This window comes from Vollenhovia emeryi, unplaced genomic scaffold (genome assembly GCF_000949405.1).
Source record: "Vollenhovia emeryi isolate VEMERY1.0 unplaced genomic scaffold, V.emery_V1.0 DF939129.1, whole genome shotgun sequence".
Classification (NCBI taxonomy): Eukaryota; Metazoa; Arthropoda; class Insecta; order Hymenoptera; family Formicidae; genus Vollenhovia; species Vollenhovia emeryi.
In genome coordinates, this window is record NW_011967237.1 from 2,550,491 (window position 1) to 2,572,233 (window position 21,743).

A 21,743-nucleotide genomic window follows, 5' to 3' on the forward strand; every position below is an offset into this window, starting at 1 on the left:
CCCTTGTTTTCTCCGATGTCTGCGAGCCGCTGATCGACAATCGATAGGCGGACCTAAGGGCCCACCAATAAGATTTCGGGAAAACTTCCTGGAATCTTGGCGGGGGATCGCGGTACATATAGTCGAGCGCGATAGTCCGGGACACAGTACAGTACAGAAGACAGAACGTTAAGAACCGAGCAGTCAGACAGTATATTTGTGACGAACCGAACGATCTCCCGTGTGCAAGAGTTTCGATCGTGATCTACTCGCTGAGGGTCGCATCGTAGCATCCGTGAAGGTGACTCAGGGCAACAGCCCCAAGGCGTCGTCACCGTACACACGATCAGTCCGCGACTCGGGGCAACAGCCCCTAGGCGTCGTCGCTGGACCAAATAACTATCGTCATAAACGATAACCAAAAACAATAAGTGCGTACACACGATCAGTCCGCGACTCAGGGCAACAGCCCCTAGGCGTCGTCGCTGGACCAAACAACCATCACATACGAGTAGTCCGCGACCCGGGGCAACAGTTCCGAGGCATCGTCGCGGGCATCCATCGCGAGTGCGAGACACAAAGATTTGTGGCATATTCTGAGACCGGACCAATAAACAATATATTCACAACCCAACATCACTTGTTATTGTTGTTACGCGAAAAGACAGCGCGAACACGAAACTGTTCGTGTTGATACTGAACAGTCACAGATACGAATTATAATTATAAGATTATGAAAAGATGGTATGCGCAATAAAGGAAGTTCGAACGCTTTGAATTGTATATTACTGAATACTTGATATATAAACACTTTAGCAACCGAAAGATCAGTTTCATGGATTCGAGTAGTCCAATGACTTTTGATACAACGCATCGACGGCTCGAAACGTCGCAGTTAACTTGATGAACTTTCATATCCGCTAGGAGACCAAAGACAAAGTTTTGGCATGTACTGTAACGTGATCTGGAAGTTTGATGTAGACATTGATTGGATACAAGAACACATATAACACTTGTGACAACAGGCACAAAAGTTTGATCGCTGTTATTTTAAATATACGTAAAATGTATCTTCCATTTTACCGAACTTTTAGACATACTTTTTATATAATGTATTATTTATCAATATATTATACCAACACAAGCGAGACGAAATGAAGTTCTTTCTTATAGTATCACGTAGGGAATCATATGTAGCGAAAGATTATAATGCCAGATTATTTTTTTACTCGCTGCAGTTCTATATGTATAACATCGCATGCTTTTAAACTCAAACGCATGTAGCGACGAATATTGTTCCGTGACATGTATAAAGTAATATTTTTCAACGATGTTCTTTAGACGCCGAGTTTTAGAGTAGCCTTTTAGTGCCACAAAAAATTGCACTCGTACCAGTAACACTAAACGTGTAGTCGGAATGGATGACTGAACGACGAGATAGATACATGCCGTCTTCTATTTCTCTATACATTTTTTGAATTTCAAAGCTTTCCGAATATTCAAAGTTGTTACATAATAGATTTATTGAGCATTTGCTACTTTGTTAAATATTTTGTAATGGAAAATAGTTTATAGGGTTTATTGGCTTTGTACCCTATTTCTACTTTTACTTTTATCACGCTATAACTTCATACTGAGTGTATAAGAAATGTATACGTACACATAACTATATATAACAAAATACGTGTCTTATATTTTTAAATTATAAGCATATGTATTTTGTGCATAATTTATGATTTTTGTTTTAAATTAGCCTTTTCACAGATTTATACGTGTACGTCAATTGAATGATATAGGTAGTCAGGGCTAGATGAATAGCTATACCTGAATGGTTCTTGGTACTACGTGAGAACTCCTTTGTTCTAGACAGGATGAAAGGACATCTCATTCGATAGCTATTCTATTAGCGATGATGGCATTACGTTATAATTGCATAATAGAAAGAGTAATTTGAGAACTTTCGTGGATTATTTAAGATCTATAAATAGATTGTGTAAACAGAGCGTTTGACGAATGAGGCACTAAGTTTTTATAAAATTATTAAAAAATTGTCCTCGCATAAAATTTGAGAACTATTGTAAAAATAAATAATGGAAATAACTTTTTTTAAATACAAGTTCTTATTGCTTTTGTGTACTTTTTCTCTTTTCCCTTTTGATCCGATGGTCCTGAAATTTTTCGGGAAAACTTCGATTGAGGCACAACAAAGTTTCCTCAACAACTCTCTTGCGTTTGCAAGCTGTTCAAATTCCACTGTCAATTTAGCGTGTATTCGCCAATAAATCGCCCAGGCGAACCTATCGTAAGGCATTGCAAGACAGACGGGAATCTAAGACGATGCTATTGTTCGCACGACGTGCTGTCCAAGTCCTATCTGCGCTTTGTCGAGAGGCAATGGCTTGTCAAACTTTGTCGAAAGGCAAGGATTGCACGCTATCAAAATATGGATTTCTTTCAGCTATTAAATAGTATAAAGATGCAATTGAATAAATTCAGTATCGCCATAGAACTTTCATCGTATTTATATTAACTTTTTTTAAATTTCGAAGGAGAATCCAGAAAGAAGAATAGGCGATTAATTATTTACGTATATTCATTTACCTTTACATCGAGTAAAACTAGAAAAACATAAATTTTTATATCATATATTTATTTAGTTTGTTTAAAATTTCAATCTAATCAAATCTGTTTGTTGCTTTGTAAAATCTTACGAAGTTTACATCATGATATAAACATATATTGTCTGTATAAAAAGGTATTGAAAGAGAATCGGTGTAAGTTAAAAGAGAAAATTACGTATGTACTCGTATATACTTTAGTTTGTTAAAAGAAATCTTTTTATATACATAGCACGAGAAAGAACCTACCAACTATAACGAAGTTATAAATTAAACATATTTCATATATTCACGGTGAAAGAATCTTCGCGATACGCGAGCGAATCGTTTTCTTCTCGTGGCAGGAAGATTGATAAACGAACGAGTTCTTCCCGAAGTCAAGAGAGTTGAGCATCGTTCGATCGCATGATCGTTCTTCATACGACACAGGGTGGAAAACGTAAAGGTATTTGGAGCGATAGAATTTCGCTCCGTTTCCCGGCAAACTTTCAGTAATCCTTAAGTTGATCACGAAGTCAGTAATTGGATAGCCGATGGATCCTGCGCCAAGCAAAGTCTCTGGTATATTGGGAATCACATACGTTGAACAAAATCCATTCATGCATACATGGAATATGCATAAATGATCTCTCAACAGATTCAACGATGTTCAGATAGTCAGGTTAATTACGGTTATTAGCACATGAAACGCTTTGGATCTTAACATGTCGAGACCAAATTTCGTAATTAACAGTAATTCTTGATGCATGAAGATCGTTCATTATAATTTTTCTATAAAAATTTGAAATTAGAATTGTTATTTGTAATAAAAAAGCAAGCAAACAATTTCAGTCTATTTGCAATTATCATCAATTTTGTGCAATTATCATAATATGATGAAGTCCGTTACAAACTTACTATCACGACTTATTATCACAATAAATTTATATAATTTTAATTAAGAGTCGTTTAATTAATCATTAAATACTTTTATATGCTAAATAAAAATTTTACAAACTTATTTATATAAACATTTTTTATAAAATAAATTAACTAATTAAATAATATTCATAATTAGTATTTATAAACATTTATTCCTTTTATAGGTACACTTAAACGAAATTTAAGAGATATCAGAATAGAGTTACGTCTTAAAAACTTTTATCAAAGTAGTAGTCAATCTTTTCATGGTCATTAAATGTTTAAACGAAGATAAATTAATGCTCTATCGTTATTCTCTCATTATTGGTTAGCGTTAATTATTCTCTATCAGATAAACAATGAATATCAATACGAAATCATGCCACGAGGCATTCCATGCAATTCTTGCATAACCTTCTGAAATCGCATCAACAGACAATTTATAATTATGATGTAATCAGTGTGCCGTGTTAAACATGATTCGCTCACTCCCCAATATCTGCTGATATCAAACATAATATTTCCATGCATTGAAAATACTTATGCGCATGGTGGCATAAACAGGGAAGGATGGCACTCATTTGCGATATGTCAGCTAAATTCTCGTTAAAAATACTTTATATTAAATATTTTTCTCGGAGTTTACTACATAAGGGAGCGCCAGACGTATTTTATTAAAATCCAGAAGATCTGAAACCCAAAAGGGTCATACAGAAATGTGTATTTGCAAATTCTCGCCGGCGCGAAAAGATTTTAATTAAATGCAATTTTCATAGGAATATTCAAAGTTGTCTGCCGTAGAGAGAGAGAGAGGGAGGGGGGAGGGGGAGAGAGAAAGAGAGTCCGTCGCGAGCATACGCCACGTCAAATTAATTCCGTTCATATCGTCAGATGAGTTTTTACAAGGTTGATAACAAATATAATGACGCGCGCTATGGGATTTCGCTTATCGTTTATATTGTTAGGCCAAATACGCTTTTTGCGCGAGTTGCCTTTTTGCGTATATTAAAACACCGTCTGATTTGGTTTCATCAGATTGAAATGGAAAGTTAATGCGCTTCACGTGATAATCGCGCCGCTTTTTAAGGCCGCTTGCATTTACCAGGATTTGGTTTTTGCAGCTAATTCTATCGTCCTGCCATATCCATTATAATTTTATCTATCGAGTGTAAAGAAAAGCTGATTATTTTTAATACTAAAATTATCTCAATGTTAAAATAAATAGGTAATCTTAAGCAGTTAATTGTACAACTTAACACGATTTAATTATAGAATGCCCATATACGTGGTAATAAAACGCTTGGTTACATAATTGCACAAAGGATTAAATGAATGCTTAACTGAAGATAACCAAAGAGACAGTGATGAAGTGATGTTCACCCGCTACAAACCAAATTTCGCAAAGTTAATATAATAGCAGTGGCCCTCACGTCGGTACGAATATCGATCCCAATTCAAAGTGTGTTGCAAACTTGATTCAGGGCATAATAGAAGAGACATTGTCGCAGATTTTCGGGTAACTTGCAACTTGTCCGTAATCCCCGTTTAGATGCGCATGTAAGCTTCGCAACTGCTCTCTTCTCGCTATACCGAGGCGTACACAGATTAAAGATCCCAATAAGATATTTATCTTGAAATGTGCTTACGGCGAACGAGGTACATGCGTTAAAGGGAAACTCTTAAGCATCTCGAAGTTAGAAATTCGAATTGCATCCACGTGCAGAGTAACTGGCCATAAGTACGATAAACTCCAAGTGCCGCTGGTTCGTTTCGATGTTCACGGAACTTTGCAGTTAGCTGAACCAATCAATTTAACATTGAACATCGCCTTTTCATCGAGTTCTTGGTTGCGGGGATCAATCATTTTGTTGGTAATGCATTTTTTACGAATGTTTGTGCGGATTTCACGTTGAAGTTGATTTCCAGATCGCATTTCTCCCGCTGGAAGAAATGTGGGAGGATTTTCAGGGGCACGATAAAAAGGAGATTTGTTTTCTCATGCCTGCCAGTTTCTACGAGATGAAATTTTAATTCTCCGCAATAAAGCCGGGAATTTATTTCCAATAAAGCCGTAACTTTATTTGCCATAAAGCCGTAATTTTCCACGTTGCAATTGGCCCCAGACACCGTTGCATTATTTAAGCGCATTTTATATGCCTTTCTTACGATTTAATAAAAGCCACGCAATATTGTAACAAAAAGTACGTAAATTCCGATTGGTGGTTATTTTAGACTTTATAACTCTCTTTTTATATAATAGACATGTTCGCGCATTTAAAAAGCTGTTACCAAGCTTGCAGTTCTTTTCAAGTTTTATATGCGAGTTTTTTTTTGCAATTTCTATAATGTCGACATTTGTGAAGATCCTTATTATTCTAAATCACATTACGCGCGTATCTTCTTTTTTCAAATTAAAATTATTACTCGCGCTGGTCGGTTATGTGCATTTTGCTGTACCGTAATATTAAATTTAAGTATTTAAATAACGAAAACACGAAAAAAAATAAAAACTACGAGAAAATTATTACCATTTAATGTTTATAATTTTACAAATTTTTAACGTTAACATATTTCGCGTGCGTAAGTGACTGCAAATGTAAATGAATTTGCACATTTCCGATTCATATTCTATTCATTTCTCCATTTTTTGATTGCAGTTACAAAATATCTTCGTTAAGGATTTATCTTCCGCAAGACGGTGTATTTGCATTTATATGAATTTGACTCTAAAAGGATAATGTTTTTAAATTGACGAATCGATATGCCGTTAAGCTTCGAGGCTTCATAAATATTGAATTTAGCCGAGTTTAAACTGTATAATCTGCTGTTAATCAATAATCACGTTAAATGATTATTTTTCTACTTCGAAAAATTGAAAATTGAGAATATTGTCCTCCGGTTGGTTATAGTTTCTATGGTATACCTTTTTCACAATTTTTGTAGCATAAAACTAACGGAATATATCTATTTTATTGCGGACAATCTAAAATCTAATCATTCAATTTAAAGAAATCTGATTTCTTCTACAAAAAATATAAATTGTAAAAAGCATAATATAATTATGCATAATTATTATATTATGCTTTTTCTGTTTATGCGTTTTTATGTTTTTACATTTTTCTTTTATCATCTAAATTCAGCCATGTCTAATAATCGCATTACAAACATATTTTATTTAACACGTTGAATCTACTTTAATTCAGTCATTTCCCTCAATTTTAGGATTCTACATCAAAGTCCACGTACGTTCTTGTAAATTATCCGTCGTAGTGGTAGTCGCAGGTGCGACAAGAAGACCTTGGTAATTTCTCTGCGAAGGATACCGGCGTCGCAAGCGTGTAACATGTCGTAGGTCTTCTCGCGCGTCTGAGGATGTTACCTAGATCTGCATGCATATAAGACGTTGCCATTAAATCACGAATATTTGCATATCATGGGCAGGGGAGACGGGGCGGATCTGAGGGAAGAGAAACGATCCCGTCGGTATCGGCGCGCTGTCGAAACCGTGTTACACGCGTGATGTACAGCACGTTGTTTCCAAGCGAGACATCTATTAAGTGGCTCACCTCTCCCTTTCTCTCACAAGCCGAGCTTTATATTACGAAACTTCCCGCACGTCGACCAGGGGGGACCACCTTGGCGAAACTGTGAAAAACATATTTGTCGGTATAATTTAATGTCGGTGTTAAGATAAGAGGATTAAGTTGTTGCGCACAAGGAACTTCGCCAGGGTGCGACGACTTTTTAGTACGGCGGATAATTTAAAACCGGGATTGTTATTCGCGTAAGCAAAAGCAGAGCGCGCAAACATCGTACCAATGGAACGTTGCAACACGCTCTAATGAACTTCGCTTAATAGGCTTTGCGCTTTCAGTAATTTCGATTGCGTTTTATTTCAATGTACCGAATACAAGGATTCGCGCAGTCCACTGTAATAGTCGCCACGTACACGGAAAACACTCGTAAAAAAAAAAAAACTGAAGCGGTAACCGTTTTACATTGTAACATTTTTTACATTGTTATTTCTATTTAAAATATTTGGCACAGGTTTAAGCTTCGGTTTTAAGCTCTCGCGCGTTGTGGAATTTTTTCGTAACGTGTTAGTCAGAGACAAATCGAATTGTGATCTGCCATTAAGGTCTCGATACGCTTACAACATTTAAAACTAATTGCAAACATTTTCGCGATAATCTTCAAGATAGCCATTCTTTTTATCCGGTAATGTTTTATTTTTAACTCGCGTTTCTCCGTTTTACTCAACCGTTAAAATTTTCCGCTGCTTGATAGGATGGCTTGGCTTAAACCGTGATCTCTCGTAGCTGGAAATTCTCGGTACATTTCTGAAAATGGCCGTGGCACGTTTATGAGATCGAGTAACCGTTCCAGTGCTACGTAAATGCAGTCCGGGTTACCTACCCTCGAGGGTGGTAGATATCAAAGGTAGAAGTTACGTAAACACGAGTGTAACAGGTGCACGAACATGTAGCAACAAAGACAGAGATAAAACTGCCTCTTATCTGGCAGGCTTATTTAAATGAAAGTATCTTAAGCAATTGCAGCATTCTAATCCACCCTGATATCTGGCTAGAAGACAAGTCGCAGTACAGGAAAATTCATACAACAGAGAGGAGATATGCAGATGAAAGGATCAATGCGTAGTTCAAAGCTGAAGAATCTTAGTTGCTTTCAGCGATCGTGTCGTTGATGCTACATTATTATATCGAGAATCGCGATATCTCATGTTGCGCGATTCATGTGTTTTACGCTTCCTCGAAAAGGATAAACTTTCTCGGTCATCGGGTTTTGAAGTAAAATCCGAAGTATAATATTTGTAATTTTCTGACATACACACACGTACACATATAAAATACAAAATATTATATATATACATATATATACATATAATACGAGATATATGTATATCTTTATTGTATAAAACGTCCGAGCTTTATTGGAAATTTACTTTCAATGTTAAATATACCGTGTTTACCTTAAGAATTGCAATTGTGCTGACATTTCAATTGAAAAAGCCAACGCGCCGATATTATTAGTATCTAAATAAGTGACAATTTTTCTTTTTTACGAAGAAAAATGTCTCTTTCCACGCAGAGGAAATAATTACGAAAGTGAATAGGTTAACAGTGACTTTTCGCGCTTTCATTTTTATACGGGCGGAAAGCTAACTGGCCGGATGCAATAGAAAGGAAAGCGCTAAATGGGCCGATGGCGACATAGCTGTAGTAAAAGGTTACGGAGGAAAGGTCGGTCACTGGTCTGTCCGAAAGGAAACTCAGCTTCCCGGTTAATCTTGATTCCGCCTCCTAGTTTTTTATTTGACAAACCCAGCTTTAGGTGGCCCATCGTTGGCGTGTCTCACAGGCTTGCGAGACTTTGCTGTCGCAGGAGAATTAAAGCCACCTGAGCTTCTCTGGTCGGACCGTTTATTTGCTGTATTGATTCCTCGTCCGCGTGTCGTCTCTCCAGCACAGTAATTCTTTTACCTTCATTTAGTGGCGTATGAGGACAATCGAACTGATTTTCACCATTATCTCATCAGTTAATTCAATAAATTATGCTTCTTATAATCACAGGATTTACCGGTTTTAATTTAATTTTCTGCCTGTGCAATTTGTTATTGCCCTTTCTTTATCTGTTTTTTGTTAACAATAATAATATGTGTTTACAGTATGTGCGCTGTGTACTTTGATTGCATAAAACAAGAGAATTTACAAGTAGAAAGAGGAAATCTTTCCAGCATATAGATAATTTTTTCAACTTATTATGGTTTGTGTAAAATAACAGAAAATGCAACTTATATTATTTTCATAGAGCGTTATGTTAATATCAAAAATAAAATTATCCAGAAACGAAATTTTTTATCTAGAAAAATTAATTTTATGACATATAAGACGTTTTATACGCATTGACAAAATAATAAAAAAATTCCAAATAATGTATATTTAAAAAAATTGCTCCTCGGTTTGCCATGATTTCTCTTTTCATTATATCATCATTATATAGCAATGAACTTTGCAACCACTCTTTCATATTTCAAAGCGTTGGAGGTTCCACACTAGTCTCGGCAACATTTTATCTTGTTACGATCATTATTCCGTTGTTCGTGATTCTCAAGTTTTAGATGCGAGCAGGAAACCAACGGGCATTTGGCTGCGGCGTATTGCCCGTTTAAACTCGGTTAATTAATTTTCTTGGGAATTCCATCGTTTATATGGCACGTTGCTGGAATTCATTGTCCCGTCTTTCGCTCGCCGATATTCTGGCGCAATGCGAATTCTCTTCCATCGGTGATCGATTAAGCATATTGTCATGAAACAGGATTGGCGCAGAGCATTACGATCACAAGCGCAATGTTCGCATTAGAGGAATTCGTTTGTGATTGTGACATTAAGGTGAATTAAACTAGGTTTACTGCCAGTTCGGATTTCTCTAATGGAATTGTCTGTCCATTTACGCTTTATATGGCCAGCATTACTTATCATTTGCAGCAGAATCTCGACTTTGATGACCGAACATCTGATAATGGATTAATTACTTCTTTATAGCTTATAGGTAAAGAAAATCTCTAGTTTTTGTATAATACTACATTTTATATATATATATTTATATATATCGTTATACTATATGCAATCAATATTTTCGATAAAATATAATAAAATATTTATACTTTTATGCTTTATTTTATATTTATATAAATTCAAATTGCTAAATTCAACAAATATTATACATACTTTAAATTAATAACAAACAAACGCATGTCAGCATTTATTCATGGCTTTTATATTTGTACGAATTACTTGCGGAATAACTCTAGAAGTATTATGATAGATATTTACAAAAATGTGGAAAAGTATTTTAATCATGAAGAAATTTTTATAAATTCATTACGCGTGCGTCAATACTTTGGTATTGATTTAGCTATCCGTTGCTCTCGGATCGATTTAATACGGTTAAAAATATTCTTTCCATACATCGAGAAAAGAAATATTCTTTCCATAAATCCAGGAAAGAAATTTGTTTTCACTTCACCGAACCAATTCATGAAATGCTCTAAGTCCGGCATCGATGTGACCATATGGGAAAGTTACGGTTGAGGAACGAGGCTTAGAGTAATGCCATCAGAAAATGACGTCACAGAGGAAGATTGGATAGAGTTATAGTAATAATTCAATGGAGAATAGCGAAAATACGTGGCAATGTAAGAGAAATCAATTATTCTTTATATGTTAATGAATAATTAAAGAACGAGTTGCGTTCTATAAATGTTATTGATTATAACATTTTATTCAACAACTTAAACTTCTAACTAATAAGAAAATTCGTCAACGTCGCCAGCGGTAATTAACAACTTCAGTCTTTATTCGACCATACCTGGCACTTTTAATCCCACGTAAGTGGAAAAGGGGAAGGGGACAGGGATACTTAAAAATCGCGTATCGACAGTTCTGTGTACTGCCGACAACCCGATTCGGCGCGCAGTTTAAAGTCGAAAAATACACGCGAAGACATCTTTATACTGTTATTGCGACAAATATTATCACATGCCTCAGTGGTCGAATTGGTGAGACGCCCTAGAGGAGTAGGGAGGTTCAGGTTCAAACCCTGGCTGAGGTAATACTTTTCGCAATAAATTTTTTGTATTACAAAAAATGCCAGATATGGCGAAATAAATATTGAAGTTGTTAAACTTTTAGTTGCAAAGCGCATTACGAGAGCATTTACACATATTAAAAAGATTTACCTTTTATTTTGCACACTTTTGTGACTAATAGCGAATCAAATAGATACATAGATACTTGGGTGTCTACGGTAGATGTAATCAATAACTGAATGAGTACACGTATATGGCTTGGTGGTTAGTGCAATATCTCTCGAGAACGTACATTTATGAGCCGCACTGTCTAGAACCAAAACAGTGACAAATAAACGAATAAGTAATCCGTTGCCGATATAATCATGTTTAAAACGCTTATTAAAATTTATATGATATTATTTGAGATTCAGAACTTTTTGCGAGAGCGGCGAAAGTCTTAAGTGTTGAAAGAGGAAAGAGTAATACAACACAAAAGAGCAATATTCTTTAAGATGAGCGATTTAATTATAAAAAACTAGCATTTAAATCACCTCTTTTTTATATTACATCGGCGAATAAATAAAAGTGCAATGTTAAAAGCGGTATTGCGGAACATTCAGTTTTACATACATTTACCGTGTACACGTCAGTTAAAATAGAAGTTAACACTTGTTCAAACAGTATCAGCCCTCGGGTCAACGTCGCGGCGATTGATTTGGACGACTACGGCCGCGCAAACAATCCGATTCTATTTGTCCGGATCATTTATTATGTCGATCTCTTGTTCATTTTTCAGCGTATTTCAGCGCATCCCGCCTACATGTGGATATCATCGTATATTGTTCGTCAACATGTCACGTTTTGCGCACTATATGAGGCGTACCGTGATGAATATACGGATTTTATGCGTTTATCGTGGCGAACGTCCTGTGAGGCAAAATAATAAAATCCATGGTATATACGTGCACATCGATCTTTTTTCAACGATCTTTGTACGTTTTTATAACACCGATCGAAAATTTAATGCCCACAAGTATAGCAACAATTATTCCGATTGTATATCCCACAATAATTCTGTTGAATACACCCAGAAAAAAAGTTTCCTTGAAATCAAACAAATTTTCTTTAAATTTCTACCTTACTGAACTTTTTATTTAACTTTATTTAATTTTACTCGACGTATCTCACTTGCTTAACCTAAATAAATCTTTTTTTCTCGGCGTGTGATCTTATCACAAAACTTTCTTCGCAATTAAGAACACACAATAGGCTACAGTCTCGTGTATAAAACTTTAGAATTATCGTCATGCTCTTTCTCGAGCGAATTCTTGAAATTTGCGTAACAATTTCCTTATACGTATGCCACCCGTAGCAGGAATCATTGCAGAATAGATGAGGTTTGCCAGCAACCACTTTGCTGGCGGAATCGACGACGATCGTGTTTGCGGCGCGGCAGACAATTTTGTGAAGTGTCGGTGACAACGACGGATGGTGAATGGTTTGCCGAGTTTTGCGTGTGTGTATGTATATGTATCGAATGCCTTTTAAGTGCGACGCCGGTCCACACGTGCCGCTGTATCGTGCATATTGCACCGTAGAGCCGGGCGCGGCAGGGGAAAGCTCCGAATGAAAAATGCACTCCTTCCACGGGTAACGTATCACCATCGCGTTGCCGGTACGACCATCTTTTTCAATGTCTGCATTTTTCAAAGATTCTGATGTTACTGTCCGCGAGACTTACGACCGGACAGCGGAAGTTTCTCTTGAAAGTCATCGAGCAGGTCGTTGTTCGCACGCTTCTGTACTGAAGTTAGTAAACCATGCTAGTGCACTCCAATAGCCTGTATATTGCATTATATAGGTACGCAGGCGGAAAAGCGAAGAAGACGGTAATACAATTTTGTGTGAAGAAAAAAGAGTCTTTACTAGAATAAGTTGAAAATTGCAGTACGAGAGGGGGACTCCTTTATTTCCGATTAAAGTGTAAGTCAAAAATTTTTAATGGATTTCGTCTTGCGTGTGTGCAAACTTTAAATTTAAAAAGAATACATTTGTGCATTATCGAGTTTTCTCAGTTGATATTTTATATTAGATTGCGCTCTCTCTATTCTGCGTTTCTCCCTTTAAATTTAAAAAGAATACATTTGTACATTATCGAGTTTCTCCGTTTATATTTTATATTAGATTGTGCTCTCTATTCTGCGTTTCTCCCTTTGAAGGATCTATATCGCAACAGGGCGATTAAATACATAACGGCTTACATCGGGAAACGACCATAAGCAAGTTTGCACTTTGATATCTGAATATAGTCAGTAAATTAACAATTAACTGCCGTGGTTAGTTTAGGCTGGTATTCAGAATAGGAAACTACGATAGAGTTCATAACTAGGTGAAGTTTACAGGCAACAATCACTGCAAAAGTGTTAATAATAGTCGATTAGATAAGACGCTATGTTGTAGCGTCTCACTGCTTTTATGTCGCACATGGAGCAATTAAGATGCGATTTATTTAGCCACTTGGTATTGTGAAAGGTACACTTTTTGAATGAACGTGGGGAGGCACAAATCGAAATACACTTGGACAAATTTATTTTATTTCTCTTACTTTTTTCTACTCTTTCTATTCTTACTATGTTGTTACACAAGTTTAATCTACGTCTGTTTTAATAATTTGAGTATTTTCAGATTAAGAATACAGTTTGTAAGATTATCTTTAAGTTGGCAAATGTATACAAATATAAATAGATAATAAATAATCTAATGTATCTAATAAATAATATCTATATAAAAATATATTATAAATATTATGTATATATAATGCAAGGAAACATATTTTTCTGAATTTTCCATGAAAAATAACGTAAAATAATTTACTAATAGTTCCTTAAATATTGTTTCCACTAGTTTTACATCACAGTTTGAATAAATTTTGGAGAGAGAGAAAGAGAGGGGGGAAGAGAGCGAGAGTTCAAAGAAGAAAAAAGGTTTCTTAGCTGTAAGTGCTGCATAAACATTTTTCCAGGCAACGTAAAATTATAATTTCGCAATATTCATGCAAAATATAATGTAACTGCGTAGTTCACAAGCATAGTATACTTTCTCGGTGCACTCATCAATGAGTTAAGCCACGCAGATAGGCTGCATGCACCAGAGCACATAATGAAAATCGTAACGAGTATGAGGACGCTTTGATCTTATTACTGCCTTTGTCTTCTGTCGTTTGAAGTGGCTAAAATGAAAGTGCTGATTACAACAGCGCTCGAGATACAATCCAGCTCTGATACAATGAAATAAACTTTAAACTATCAAACAGTAACTTCAAATGGGTGATATTAGAAATTTGAAGGAAGACACTTTTTAAACAATTGTTAAGGGCAATTATAATTCTACATATTGTAATTTTTATTTTAATAATCTACAACATTTTTGAAAAAATAAAATGCTTCACGAAGTAACTTATTTAGTGTAATATAAAAATAGTGCATCTTCCCCTGAATGCACCACCCTTTAAATTATATTTGCTACAAATACTATGTTTAAACACGTGAGATATAATATGGCTAAAGGGCATGCTCGCTAAGTAATTGCGTGTAATGATCCACTGCTGTGGGCAGCAATAAGTGTGAATTACTTTGATAGTTAATCGTCGAGCATTGTGAAAAATGGCGTGGTCTGCGCGGCAACCCTACGTCCTATCGTATGAAATATGAGCTCTCATGTTGACGTCGCGGTAAACGCGAATGAGTGAATGCGAAATTATTAAAATACCGGAAAAAGCCGCGTGCACGCTTTGCCCTTCACGTTGCTGTGTAATGCATCCCGACGCTTACTTTCGCCGTTGTCGCATCGTGGAAATTAAAATAATGCATTATGCATACGAGATGTTAAGGCTGTCCATCAGAAGTTGACGTCCGAAACGTATTTCTGATTTTCTCTGAAATTACGCTCATTTAATTCTGCGCTCGCATTCAAAATAATACGAAAGCAAATTACGATAACGGCAAACATTATTGGGCACGTAGTTGATTCAGAGCTTATTATTTGCGACAGCTGCAAAGAGTTTCTCCTATAAAGCATTCGACTTCCTTGTCAATCTGAGGTTCAAAGGATCCATTCAATCAACGTGCAACTTGATTGCGACCTAATTTGCTTATCTGCTTGTCACCGATTGTATACTGCACTTGTGATTGTTTTCTGGGACCATTTCAATTATTCGCATGACAGTACGTAATTATTACGTTTCAATTGATTAAAAAGGAAAGAGATTGGGTTAGATCGATTAAAAAGAAAAGGAATTTGATTCTTGACAAAGTTACCCGTTGATTAGATTATGTAGTTAATTATTTTTCTTTGTATACAGATATGTTGTTTGTACTACCGTAAACAAACTACCGTAAACAAACGTTTTGTTCTAAAATCAAATTAATTTGTCCGAAATCACATTTTTCTCTCACAATATAATTAAATTATCCAATAACTGAGTTAAATATTAGTTTGAAATTTATTTGTTTTCCTGAAAAATATGTATTTTAAACTCTTGCTCCTCCTATTTACTTTTCCTGTATACTAAGATCCTATTATATGTATAATCCGCCCGCATGAAATATACTCAGATTAATTATTCGATAAGGATGCAAGACACAATTGTTTCCAGGATTGCTACGCTAAAATCGCTTCTTATCGATCTCTCCAACGATATTCCCGTCGCTAGGCCCCTTAAATCGTTTCGAACCAACGGGCCGGTGCCGATTGTCGAGCTTGAACATCTCAATTACGCCGACTTAACGGAGTGCGATAAATCCCCCGTTTAACCAACGAAGCTCCATGGCTGTCGTGTCGAAGTAGATCTCTTTCGCCCTCCCCCCTTCTCCCCGCCCCCCTCTCTCGCCCTCTTCATGGTTTGTGGGTTCATGGAAACCGCATCACACAGCGAAACTACATTTCTACTTCATTTCTTGGTTGTCGGTAGTTGTTTCACGGTGACGATTGGCTCCGGGCACCTAACCAACTGAATTGCGGCCGGGTTTCGGCACACAGCAATCGTAAAATACAACGCAATCTGTCCTCCTGTCGATACGATTCCACGTGCACATACTTGCACGTGGCGCGTGTACGTGCTAGATTTCGGCCGCATGCGGCGGGTTCACAGATTTCGATATCATCAGGTAAACGGGAAAATAAGGGACTCGATCGATATACGATTTAATCGAGATAAACAGGTCAGATTAGTTGTAATTCTGTTACGGCGAATACCGTGACGCCGATACACGTTAAAGCGGTGGAGTGAGAGGGACACGCCGAGAGACACGTGGGTTCGTTTAAAGCTATGACAGTGTCGTCTGTGAGGAACGGAAAACAATTGATTCTTTCCACTTACATGGGAAAGTTAAATTGGTCGTTATAATCGCATAATAGTAGACTATAATTTACATTATAGTCGTGTTTACATTGGAATGTTAACATTATAATCATTTTACATTATATTAACATTATTTTCTTTAAAAAGTTATTATAGTAATATTATATTTCAGTCGATATTATTTGCTGTATAGAGAAAAAGATACGAGAAAAAGATACACGAATAGAATTAGACACTAATCTTGCTTATCCGTTAGAGGCTATTACTTATGGCGATATCGTTTGATCGGTTATTATATGTAAAATATTTTGAATTTAATGTGCATTTGTCTTTAATTGCGCCGAATTGAACGCCGAGAGCACGAATCTTGGTGTACAGTGATGGACAAAATGGTAGCGACACATTTTCTTGTTAACGAGTTTAGGAACTCGAGAAATAGGTCGGAAACGCTCAAAATCGTTTCGGAATGGCCATCGAGTGAACTATTCCTCGGAGAAGATCTTGAAATGTACATGGAAAAAGAGAATACTCTTCTTTCGAAAATATGTTTAGTTTCAACGTGAAAATCTTGAAATGAGATTATATTGCGTTGAAGTAAAAAAGAACTTACTTGAATAAAGCAATTTTAATGATTTAATCAAGAAAAATATATGCTTGTTGTTATTTAAGAATAATTTTCTTGAATGGAAAAAACAATATTGGATAAAGAAATAACATATTTTCAAATCGAAGATTATAATTGTTGAAATAATTTTACTGTCGAAATAATTGTATGTATACTTGAAGTGACAATTATGATATTTAAACAAGACTGTACATTGCAAGAAAGTATGTAAAATTACATTCATAATAAGTGTAGCGATTACTCTATTAATAGTAGAAGTATATAAATTCATGTACTTTTACCAAAAAAATTGTTTGTTACGCTTTGTTGTGTAAATAGTTGTTTATACATGATGGAAAATTACAAAAAATTGTAAAACTTACACAATTAAAAGCAAGCAGCTTACTTGTTACATAAGGTAATAATTTTATCTACAAGGTGTAAATTCACTTACGTATGTAAATGTACACCTTTAATAGTCCCAATATTACCCACTATAATAATTGTAATTTTACGTGTAATTTTTGTACAGTGTAATATTGTTGGAATGTAAGATTATTAAATGCTTCTAAGAAGATTGTAGATTGTTGCGTATATACAAAACAATGAACACGTTAATTTGAGTATATAAGAGTTGATCTGACACTTCTTTTTTGTGTAATTCTCAATTTAAATGCACGTTCCTAAGCTTATTAAAAAAAAACGTGTCACAACGATTCTGTCCATCACTGTACATACAAGATGACAAGATCTGCGCGTGGTACTAAATCTTCATTATCTGCTGTCGTGTAGGACACACTGTATCCCGATTCGGCGCGGAAAGCCTGGCATAAAACACGGTTCAGTCTCTTCACCGGCAGTGACTAGGTGGCCCAGATTCTTAGTCTACGTCTGTTTTATACGGCGGAGTGAGGCACGACCGGCTTTTTTCTCTCCTTCTCTTTATTTCGCACGAGTAGGCAAAGCCGCGTGCTGGTTGACGCAGCGATAAATCCACCGGCCTAGGCGATATGTTTTCTTCGTTGCACCGGCACAGATCGCACCTGCCGTGGCGGAATAAAATTTTTACAGCGTTTTAGTGCCGAGTCGCTCGATGGTCGGAGATGGATGCGTCGGTATCCGCCGCTCGCATATAATATCATGAATATTGATACGATCGAGGGTAAACGCGGCGTTCGATAATAACAACACCGAAAACTAAAGTCGTATTACGTAATCGCCGCGGGGGATACGCTTGGTGTATACTTCATGAACGTGCAATTCTGGTTCGGCCACTTTGCACCGTACGCACAGTGTCGCGGATCTGTTTCGGAAGCGACGTGATAAAGTGCATTCTACGAGCGCCGTTACCGCGAGAATTATTACGTATTGCAAACTACTAAAATTCCGCAGCTACATGCGTGCAATAATTTATGGTAATTTCGGACCGCGGGTCATCGAATGGGATAATAAAGAAATAGGAAAGGAAATGGGTAATAAACACAGGATAATATAAAGAGAAAGGGAGAAAATTACCGATCTGAAAGTGGGTGTCGCGCTTTCAATGAAATTGCAAATTTCTTTGGGAAGAAATGCACACGTGTGCGGGAGTGCAATATTAAGGAAATTTCGGTTAAATATAGAAATAACACGCGCGCAATACCAGCACATTTGGCAAATGCATTGCCTACCCCAGCGATTTGCATAAGAGACGTATGTGTATTTTGCTTTGCGGAATCGTCGTCGGTCGATTTAATATTTCACACCGGAGGAAAATGTATTCTCGGTCCTCCATTTTATTTATTTCGTCGCGGCTTATCGTACCGACGACGCTCAGATTTTTCGTCGCTCTCGGCGAAACGGAATTTCACGACGGTGCATTTATTTGATTTAATATCATTCCGAGATAGCGAGCTTTGAATTAGTAAACGATCGTCACATAAAAGTACGCTTCATTCTTCAGTTTTATACTACGTGTAATCTGTTACGCAAAAGTTAAACGTATTGCAATATATTACGCCAAGTTTTCCTTTATATAAATTTAATCTAAATAATTCCGACGACGATACAGAAGCCAAACAATTATCTACATTGATCCGCGATAATATCAGGATCAGACAAGTCTATCTTTGATTCTTGCCGAATCAAATGAATGGATCTGGTAGCACAGTGTATTGGCTAAACGTTGGTTAAATATTGGACCAATGTTGGTTATATTAGAAATACATTGGCCGATGTTGTTCAACATAAAGCCAATATTGGCTAAGGAATCCCGAGTCGAAATTTTGGTACTATTTTGACACTTTTAAGGACAATTTACACTTACTTAGCTGATCTATACTTCTACATAGACCATCAATAATCTACTTTGATAACGTTATATTTTTTTACTCCTCCCTTGAATCTTTAATTAGTTCGAACCAAATAACTTTTGTTTGAAACGTTTTTCCGTATCTTTCATATTTTTGGAGATATTTGCGTGAATTATTTAAAATAAGACTGTATAATAGATTTAAAGGTTCAACATAGTTCTAAAATTTCGACTCGGGATAAATGTAAATATTAAACAATAATGATTATATAATATAAAATTTATATTGGACTTGCATTAGCCAATATTTAACAATGTAGCAAGAATATTGGTCTAATATTGTGTCAATGTTAGACCATTATTGCTAAATAGACATATAGGCTAAATAAAATAAGGCGTCTATCTTGGACTAATTGAGAATACTAGATTTACATTATTTCCCAACATGCGCCAATGTATTGTGCTACACGGAAAAAACAATGTAGCTGCTGTAGCTAAAACTTAGCAAAATAGGGACAGCTAATATTTTTAGTTGTGATAGCTCAATATTTTGCTACGACAGCAAACCGTTTGCTATCGCACCTAATACAATAGGCACAGTAGCAAAATATTGAGCTATCACAACTAAAATATTAGCTGTCCCTATTTTGCTAAGTTTTAGCTACAGCAGCTACATTGTTTTTTCCGTGTACTAGGGATCATTCGTGTGTTAATCGCGTGACTTCAAATGAGCGCATTTTCACACCTAGTAAGATTTAATTGCGTCGTTAATGGATTATTAATTTATGCGCGCATAAATTAATTGCGCGGGTGATATGACCTGCACGTAATGCGAACTAATAGAATTGAGTACTTAATTGACCAAACGGTGCGTGTGTGCTATTAAACAGCATATTACAATAATATAGTAACGCAGGATACGTTGACACGTACATGGAAAGTAGAGGAAAGTCCCCTATTATAAGATAGACTCCTAATAAGAGATAGCGGGGTTTTTACTACATTAATAAGCATCATCTGTTGGTCCCACCATGAGTTTCTTGAAGTGAAATCTGTTTAGTAAAAAATTCATTGTTAAATCGTGTAATCGTTGCAAAAAGGGATTTGTGATTGAATTTGGACGCTGAAAACCTACTATCTCATATTAAAAGCCTACCTCACAATAGGGAATTTTCCTCTATACAGGGTGTTACGTAACACCCGCCTCACCTCTTATTTACGGATAGAGCGGATTAGACGTTAAAAAGTCCTGTGCCATTTTGCAATTTTTGCAAACGGTTAACGAGTTATTAATTATTAAAAGTCGCTGTCTTAGCCCGGCCTACCGCCCAATTCAAGCGCGCGGCAAGATGCGGCTGCCCCGCGATTGGCGTTGCTAGGCGCGCGGGGAGTTTATGACACACGCCAACAGCTACGTATAATAAACAACTTCCCGCGCGATGATCGCGGGACGGCCGCATCTCGTCGCACACTTGAATTGGGCAGTAGGCCGGACTAAGACACCGATTTTTAATAACTAATATTTCGTTAACTATTGCGAAAATTGTAAAATGGTAGAGTTTTGACTTGCAATTAGTCTAGTTCGCTCTATCCGCAAATAAGAGGTGAGGTGGGTATTACATAACACCCCGTATATGTACGCGAATAGAAGTTGTAGCTGTGTATTTTTAACTCTTTCCGTTTCCGGGGAGCAAATGGTATTCTCGATGTTAACGACCCTTCGGCTTGTCTCTCGCTTTTGTTGCAAATTAAGTAAGACCCTTAAGGTAAGACCGTTCACGCTTATTGCCCCGCAAAGTGAGTCTGGAGAATAAAAGGTTCTCCGCTTATTCTCGTTGTTTTCAAATCGGACGGGATCTCCAAACTGAAGGAGATCCCATCTGGATCCCACTCACCCTTTCCATTCGTTTCGTCGGTGTCAGATCCTCCCGACGACCAATAACGAGGATTTCGTGGGAGCTCGGCGACGACGACGAGCGACGACGACGACTGGTAAGGGAAAAGTGCTCCGAAAAAAGGAGTCTCATGAGACTTTATCAACATCGAAGAGCGGCGCAGCAGCGAACCGTGCGACATGTCTTTTTACGATGACGCGATAACGCATTTTGCTGCCGTTCTTCGCGAAAGGCCGCGAGGAAAGATAGAGTGGTACGGCGAGCTTCTTCTATCAGGCCGGGTAATAGAGCGAATGCTCTCACCGCGTAATAAATAAGAAAGAAAAAACGAGAGAAGGGGGACAGGAAGCCGATATGTGTCTGCCTCCGTTTACATCTGCTTGCGCGAACGGAGCTTCGCTGCAAACGTCAATGCTTCCTCGATCAGGCTGAATTGCAAGTGATATCGGACGTTCCATTCAATATTGCAACGAACAACTTTATTTATCGAAAAAGTTTTATAAAACC